This window comes from Gopherus evgoodei, unplaced genomic scaffold, assembly GCF_007399415.2.
Source record: "Gopherus evgoodei ecotype Sinaloan lineage unplaced genomic scaffold, rGopEvg1_v1.p scaffold_70_arrow_ctg1, whole genome shotgun sequence".
In the NCBI taxonomy this organism is placed as follows: domain Eukaryota; kingdom Metazoa; phylum Chordata; order Testudines; family Testudinidae; genus Gopherus; species Gopherus evgoodei.
In genome coordinates, this window is record NW_022060091.1 from 143067 (window position 1) to 151097 (window position 8031).

Genomic DNA, 8031 nt, shown 5'->3' on the forward strand with positions numbered 1-8031 from the left:
CATAACTTGAAGCTGAGTGGTTAGGGCATTCTGCTGGCTTATGACAAACTCAGACTCAATCCCTCCCTCTGACTGATGATGAGAAAGGGTTTGAATTCCCACTTTACAGGAGGGTGCCTGAGTCACTAGGCTATGGGCTGTTCTGAAATGAGACTGTTTCAGTCTCTCCTGCTGACGCTGCTCCATTGTATAAAAATTAAATAGTCACTGGAGCAAGGACTTGAACTCTTCCAGACAACAGGTGAGTGCCCCAAGTACCATACTGGAGAATCAGTCTCACTGCGTTCGTTAGCCCAATGACTCTCCATTGTCACTCTCGGCAGTCATTGCTGATGGCAATGGAGAGTCACTGGGACAGAGGCTGATGCAGTCGTTAGAGGCGGGGATTGGGAGTCATGACATGTCACTTGTGTTCCCAGCTCTTGTCATTGTGGTTGTAGCCCTCAGCAACTACCTTTACACTCCCATGTACATCTTCCTGATGAATCTGTCCATTGTAGACCTTGGCTTCATCTCTGTCACCATCCCCAAATCCATGGTCAACTCTCTCATGAACACCACGTCCATTTCCTATGCTGGATGTGTTACTCAAGTCTTTTTTCTCATCTTCTTTCTGGGAGAGGATGTTGCCCTTCTTACTGTCATGGCATATGACCGATATGTCGCCATCTGCCAACCACTGCACTATGACGCAATGATGAACAGCAGAGCTTGTGTCCAAGTGGCAGCTGGGGCCTGGATCAGTGGGATTCTCAGCTCTGTGCTACACACCGGGAACACATTTGCATTGACGTTCTGTGGAGGCAACATGGTGGATTAGCTCTTCTGTGAGATCCCCCAGCTACTCAAGCTCACCTGCTCTGACTCATATATGAGTGAAGTTGAGGTTATTGCCTTTAGTATATGTTTAGTCTTAGGCTGCTTTATTTTTATCACTGTGTCGTATGTTCAGATCTTCAAATCAGTGTTGAGAATCCCCTCTGAACAGGGTCGACATAAGGCCCTATCCACCTGCCTTCCTCACCTCACTGTGGTCTCCTTGTTTGTTTGCACTGGCGTCTTTGCCTACCTAAAACCCACCTCCAGCTCCCCATCTGCTCTGGATCTTGTGATGGCTATTCTTTATTCTGTATTGCAGCCAATCATGAATCCAATTATCTACAGCATGAGGAACAAGGAGACGAAAGCTGCCCTGAAGAGACTGACTGGGTGTAGGCAATTCACAAATAATTAATTTTCTGTCTTTATCTAATAAAGGTTTGCTTATGTTGTATTTGTTCATTTATGTAGTTTATTTCCATGACCAAACAGCTTGCACAGACCTAGGTCTGATTCTGATCTCAGTTGCACCAATGCAAATCTAGATTAACTCCACTGATGTCACTGCTGCCGGGGTGATTTACACCAGCAGAAAATCTGGCCCATTTGTAGAGTTAAATGGGTGTAAAGTATATGCGTGAGTGGAAAGAGACTTTCGTTTCATGCCAAAACAATTCCTGTTATACTGCTTGGTCACTTGCATCCATCCCATGGCCAGTGAAAACAATGATTGGAGTTGTCTTGCTTGTGTGTATAAATCAGGGGTGGCTTTACTGGACCCAAAGGAGTCAGACTAGTGTAAGAATGGAGTAGTTAAGAAAACATTTGGGGTTGATACTCAGCACATCAGTGTAGTTCCATTGACTTTGGTGGCACTAAATCAATTTGCAGCATCTGTGGATCTGAGCTACTGCCTCCAATGGAGCTGTGTATCCATTGCCACCAGCTGGGGACTGGGTCCATTGTCTTATAAACCACCATTTGTGGCCTAACCACTAGAGGGGGACTACAAGCCAGACTGTGTTAGCCTGGCTCCCATGCACATTCGGGTGTGCGAGAGATGGAGAGACTGGCTAGAAATTATGCGGAGGTTTCTAACCACCAGTGGGATGAACTTCTGGAGCAGCCTCCCAATAGCAGTTGTGCAGGGCAAATGACTTAATTACTTTTAAGAGCGACCTGGACGCATGTCAGAGTGGGATTGTATGACTGAATGGGATTGTATGACTGGGCTGCTTGTGATGCTGGGGGGCAGGGCTCAGCAACCCTGTGGGTCACTTGCGGTGTATGTCTTAAGTTCCTAAAAGCTCATTCTTCGGGGTTCCATCTGGCCACTGGCAGGGGTCAGGAAGGGATTCCTCCTCCTCCAGTGTATTCTGGGAGGTTTGTTTTCTTTTTTAATCACTGAAGCATTCAGGGCAGCCCTAGCTGGGAATGGGACATTGATTGGGCTGTGCCAGGGCTCTGAGGTGGCACTGAGACATTATCTCTCTCTCTCTCGGTTGCTTGGCTGCCTGGTTCTTATCCACTTGCTCAGGGTCCAACTGATCACCATGTGGGGGTCAGGAAGGAATTTCCCTCGTATTCAGATTAGCAGGGACCTTGAGGGGTGGGGGTCGCTTTCCTCTGCAGCATGTGATGGTTGTCAGTTGCCAGGATTTTCTGGGTGTCTCTCAATCATTTCTCTGCCATTGTGGGCACTTCGGGCACTGGTGCCCCTCAGTCTCTTCTCTTGTCTGCCAGTAGCACAGAACCATTTAGTCTCCTGAGGGCTGTGACACTTTGGTCTAATTTCAGTTGTTGGGTTTGGTCTGTGGGTGCCGAGTGGTGATGACATAAAGCAGGTCAGACTGGATGATCTGCTTGTCTCTTCTGGCCTTGAACTCTGTGACTCTGTGACTTTATGGATGTGCAGGGATGGGGGAGAAGAGAAGGGACCACACAGAGAATAAACTCCAGTAGAGTCCATGGCATTGCATTAGTACAACTATCAGTGATATCTTGTCCTCCTGGCTGAGGGAAGTGACTCCAGCTCAGATGGAGCCCTTGACCCCTGCAGCTGTGCAGTGTTGCACTCATGGGAAGTTTGTGTTATGAGGCCCCTCTGTGCCACACCTAGAGGATAGGAGGCTGTTCCAGTGGCTGTCAGGCAGCCTGGCTGTTCAGTTCAAGCTGTAGAAGCTCGTACTTTGGGCCCCAGATGTCTCTTGAGTCCCCCGGGTGCCAGCCTTGATTAAATGGTGACCCTCACAGACAGGCAAGTGGCCTGAGAATTTCAGGGGACCTTATTCCTGCACTAATCAGAGGCTAATGTTGCCTACCAAGCTACAGCAGAACAGCAGCGGGAGTGAGACCTAAAAGTGAAGGGACTCCTTAGTGAGAGGAGGGGCAGATTTATTCCTGGATCATCTCAGAGATGTACTTGCTTTATAGGTGAAAAGAAGGATTTAGTTCTCAAGGGCTATCAGTTAAGGACCAAATTAATGAACGATGGAAAACAGGCTTTAGTCTAGAATTTTAAAGGTCCCAAGAGAACTCTGAACCCTAGGTCCCATCAATGGAAATTTTTGGAGAATATTCGTAGCATTTAAGGCCAGAAGGGACCATTAGCTCACTCGGTCTGAGTTTTTTGACCTCCTATAGATCACAAGCGAGTTACCCCCGTCTTGAGCACAATAACTAATTTTTCATGAATGCATGTTCCAGAAGAGCATTCAGTCTTGACTGGAAGACATCAAGCGATGGAGAATCCAGCACGGGCCTTGGTAAAAGCTGCCAAGGTGAATTGGACGTCCAGTCTCACTAAAGGGAATTTTCAAAGCTACTTGGGGAATATGATAGATTTGAAGTTCTGAGCCTTATTGTATTTGTGTCCCATCATATGGTTTAGCATATGACACAAGGGATGCTGCTGCTCTTTGACCATATCCTCAATGGCAGTTGCTGTACTGGGAAGAGAAAAGAAGTCTGAGTGGGGATCTGATAACAGTCTTCAAATGTGTTATGGGCTGTTATAAAGAGGATGGTCATCAATTGTCCTCCATGTCCACTGAAGATAGGACAAGAAGTAATGGGCTGAATCTGCAGCAAGGAGATTTAGGTTAGAGATTAGGAAAAGTTTTCTAACTCTAAGAACAGTTAAACTCTGGAATAGGATGCCAAGGGAGGGTTTGGAATCCCCACCACTGGACGTTTTTGAAGAAGAGTTTGGACAAGCTCCTGTCAGGACTGGCCTAAGTTTACTAGGTCCTGCCTCAACTTCTTAGGGTCCTTTTCAGCCCCTCATTTCTATGGTTCTGTGATTCTATAAGCTACCTACAAAAGACAGAGTTCACTTTTCTCTATCAGGTGGGCTGGCACCAGCCGTGGAATCAGCAGAGATATGGGCATGTTCTTCAAAGAGGAAGATTATTTTTTTCCAGGAATTTAAAAAGGGGTTTTCAAAGAGCCAGGCATCCAATTCTCCTTTCAGTCCCTCCTAGCCCAGCATTTCTGTGATTCTATGATCTCTGGTGGATATCGAAGATCATAAATCAATCAACTCACAGCTTCATACCAGGGGGTATCACTGCCCAGTATAGACACTTGCACTTCATCCCTTAAGGCCTAGATATGAAAGCTGTTTAGGTGCCTAGTAGGTTTTTCTAAAGGATATAGGTGTCCAAAATTTATTAACCCAGGCATGGTGACCCGCAGTGCAGCAACATCTAACTTTTAGGCACCTAGAAAATCACTGGGACAAATAGGGTCACACACAGCCTGAGTCAGGTCCCCGGGCTCCCTATAAAATACATATAGAGAGACAGACACTTTAGAATGGGAGTCAAAAAATCCAGCACGCTAAGAAGGGAGATGCCTGAGCTAGCCAATGGGAGATGCCAAGAAGAGGAGTGTGTGCTAGCTCAGAGAGAGATGCCTAAGTCCAGTCAGGGAGGCCCCTGTGTCTGCTAGCGATCCACGAACCAGGGGAAAATAGGCGCATGCTCCGTCTGGGGCCTGATCTGGTAGTACCCAATACTTGATGACATCAAATGGATACTCCCCTCCAATCAAACATACCTCGCCCTCCCAAATCCCCACCCACCAAAAACATCTGGAACAAAGAAACAAATCAACTAACCAACAAAATATAGTACAACCTTGCTATAACCAACCCATGGGGATCCAAGCCATTTGTTCGTTAAAGCCAAGGGTCCATTATAGAAAAACAGCCCTGCCGCCAGGGGCAGCAGCTGACACCTTGAGCCCCATAGCCAGGTGAAGGCTGATAGCTCTTCCAGTCCTGGGTCAGTAGTCGGGGCAGAGAGCTCCTCTGGCCTTGGGGCTGCAGCAGGGGCAGAATGTTTACTTTCTAACCTAAGAAAAGGAGAAGAGCCAGAGACACCATGTGTGACTTTTATATGGTAACTGTTTTTATGTGGAAAGTGCTCTGATACCATGGTAATGTGTGGCAGTAGAAAAGCCTCAGTTTGATTGATCGATCAGTAGATGGAAGGCTTTGTATAGGGATGGATGGATAGCTAGACATGATAAATTCATAGAGGAAAAATCCATCAATGGCTAGTAACCAAGAGTATCAGGGATGCAACCCTGTGCTCTGCGTGTCATAATTCTTGACGTCTGATTGAGGTCCATTTATGCTTTTACGTAGAGACTGTCTGGTTTGGCCAATGTATATGGCAGAGGGGCATTGCTAGTACATGATGGCATATATCACACTGGTAGATGTAACTATTTCAACTATTACAGCTACTTAAAGTTGTAACTCTTATCCCCATTGTAGGGATGACAACTGAGGAATGGAGTGGTGAAGGGACTGAACAGAGTCAGAGGAATAGTTGGGATCAGATCTCAGGACACCTTTGACCATAGCTTATAATTAATTAATTAATTAATTATCTGATAGTTGAATCTGCTATGAGAGGCCCATTATATTAGGTAAGACACAGCCTTGTTCATTAATGTCCGTGATTTCCATGACCAAACAGCTTGCACACAACCGGGTCTCATTCTGATCTCAGTTGCACCAATGCAAATCCAGATTAATTCCCCTGATATCACTGCTGCTGGGGTGACTTTCACCAGTAGAAAAGCTAATCCAGTTATGGAGTTAAATGGGTATAAATTGTGTGCAGAAAAGGAATCAGAGTTTCATTCTGTGCGAAAACAATACCCGGTACACTGCTTGGCCCCTAGCACATGTTCCATGGCCACTGAAAACAATGATTGGAGTTGTCTTGCTTGTGTGCATAAATCAAGAGTGGCTTCATTGGAACCTGAGGAGTCAGACTGGTGCAACACTTGGGTAGGTGAAAGAAGACATTCGGGGTAGATCCTCAACACATCCGTGTAATTCCATTGACTTTGGTGGACGTAAAGCAATTTGCAGTATCTGTGCATCTGAGCTACTGCTTCTGATGGAGCTGTATGTCCATTGCCACCAGCTGGTGACTGGGCCCACTGTCTTATAAACCACCATTCGTGGCCTAGTCATTAAAGGGGGACAAAGAGCCAGATTGTATCAGCCTGGCTTACATGTACATTTGGTCGTGTGAGTGATGGGAAGACTGGCTAGAATTTACCAGGAGGTTTCTATTAACCAGTGGGGCGAGGTTCTGGAGCAGCCTCCAAATAGAAGTTGTGAGGGTCAAGTGACCAAATTCATTTTAAGAGAGAGCTGGACACATGTCTGAGTGAGATTGTATGACGGGGCTGGAGGGCAGGGCTCAGCAACCCTAGGTTCCACTTGCAGTGTATGTCTTATCAGGAAGAGATTCTTCCCCCCCACCCACTGTATTCTGGGACTTTTTTTTAATCTCTGAAACATTGGGTGGGATGTGCCAGGGCTCTGAACTGGCACTGAGCCATTATCTCTCTCTCTTGGGTTGTTGGCTGGCTGGTTCTTGCCAACCTGAGCAGCGTCTAACTGATCATCATGTGTTGGTCAGGAAGAAATTTTCCCCCTGGTCAGATTGGCAGGGACCTTGCGGGGGTTCGCTTTCCTCTCCAGCATGTGGTGCGGATAACCTACCATGATTTTCTGGGTGTATCTCAATCATTTCCCTCCCATTGACAGATGCTGCTATGTTTTTAGCTGAGTTAAACAATCTGCCAATGGCTTGGAAAAATGTTGCCCAAGTCTGCCCTCAACTAGGTTGGCCACTGATGCATTCCTACAATATCGGACATTCTGATACTTCTGGGAAAGCTGTGTCCTCATCCACCAGTGTGACCTTGCATACCTCCCTAGTCCGTGATACTGGACAAAATCACATCTGATTTTCTCTCAGTACCAGATAGGGGACAAGCCCACAAAGAGGGGACTTGTGAGGACCTGATGTAGATGAAGATGGAGGTGCTGTACCCAATGGTAACCATACTGAAATGAGACACACAGGTGGAGAAAGCTTCTCCCTGCACTTCGTAGATGGGAAACGGATGATGGTGCAGATAATATACAAGTAGGAGATGACCATCAGCAGCAGGGAGCCTAGCAACAGAGACAGCGAGATGATGAAGTCGATGAATTGCACCAGCTGGATGATGGCACAGGTGAGGTATAAAAAGTGGGCATGGTAGCAGAAGAAATGGTTGATGATGTTGGGGCCACAACAGGGCAATTAAAGTTTGATCATGGTAAGGACCAAGATGGAGAAGAATCCCCACATCCATGATCCCATCACCAACCATACGCAGACCTTTCTATTCATGATGGTGCTATAGTTCAGTGGGTAACATATGGCCACATATTGATCGCAGGACATCATGGCCAACGAGATATTCTCTGAAATGCCCAGCAGGAAATAGAAGTAAGACTGAGCCAGGCAGCCATAAAAGGAGATGGTATTCTTCTGATAGGAAGTTCTCCAGCCTAGGTTTGTTATCCAGAACATTCTCCTTTCAGCAGCCATGGGGCTGCGAGTCAGAAACAGCTTTCAACCAGCTCCTCCTTTCGCCATGCACATTCACAGTGCAATCTGTTTGGCGTGACTCCAACCACTTCAAAGGCTGATGCCTAACTGAGAACTAAACATTGTGGTTGATAACGCTGCCACTTTATTTCCCCCAAGGGTGAGTAGGTGGACTGAACTCTGCTGAGCTTTGGAGTTCCCGGTGTGAGGATCTGAGCCCCAGTTTGATCTCTAGCCATGCACAATAAATAGCACCCAAATGTACCAACAGTAAGAAAAGTTATAAATAATTCAATACAGT

The 8031-nt window shown here is 46.5% G+C and overlaps 1 pseudogene; it reads right to left on the reverse strand.

Annotated features, from left to right (window-relative positions):
• Nucleotides 1–403: 403 nt before the first annotated feature.
• LOC115643760 lies at nucleotides 404–7730 on the reverse strand (annotated as a pseudogene).
• Nucleotides 7731–8031: the final 301 nt, after the last annotated feature.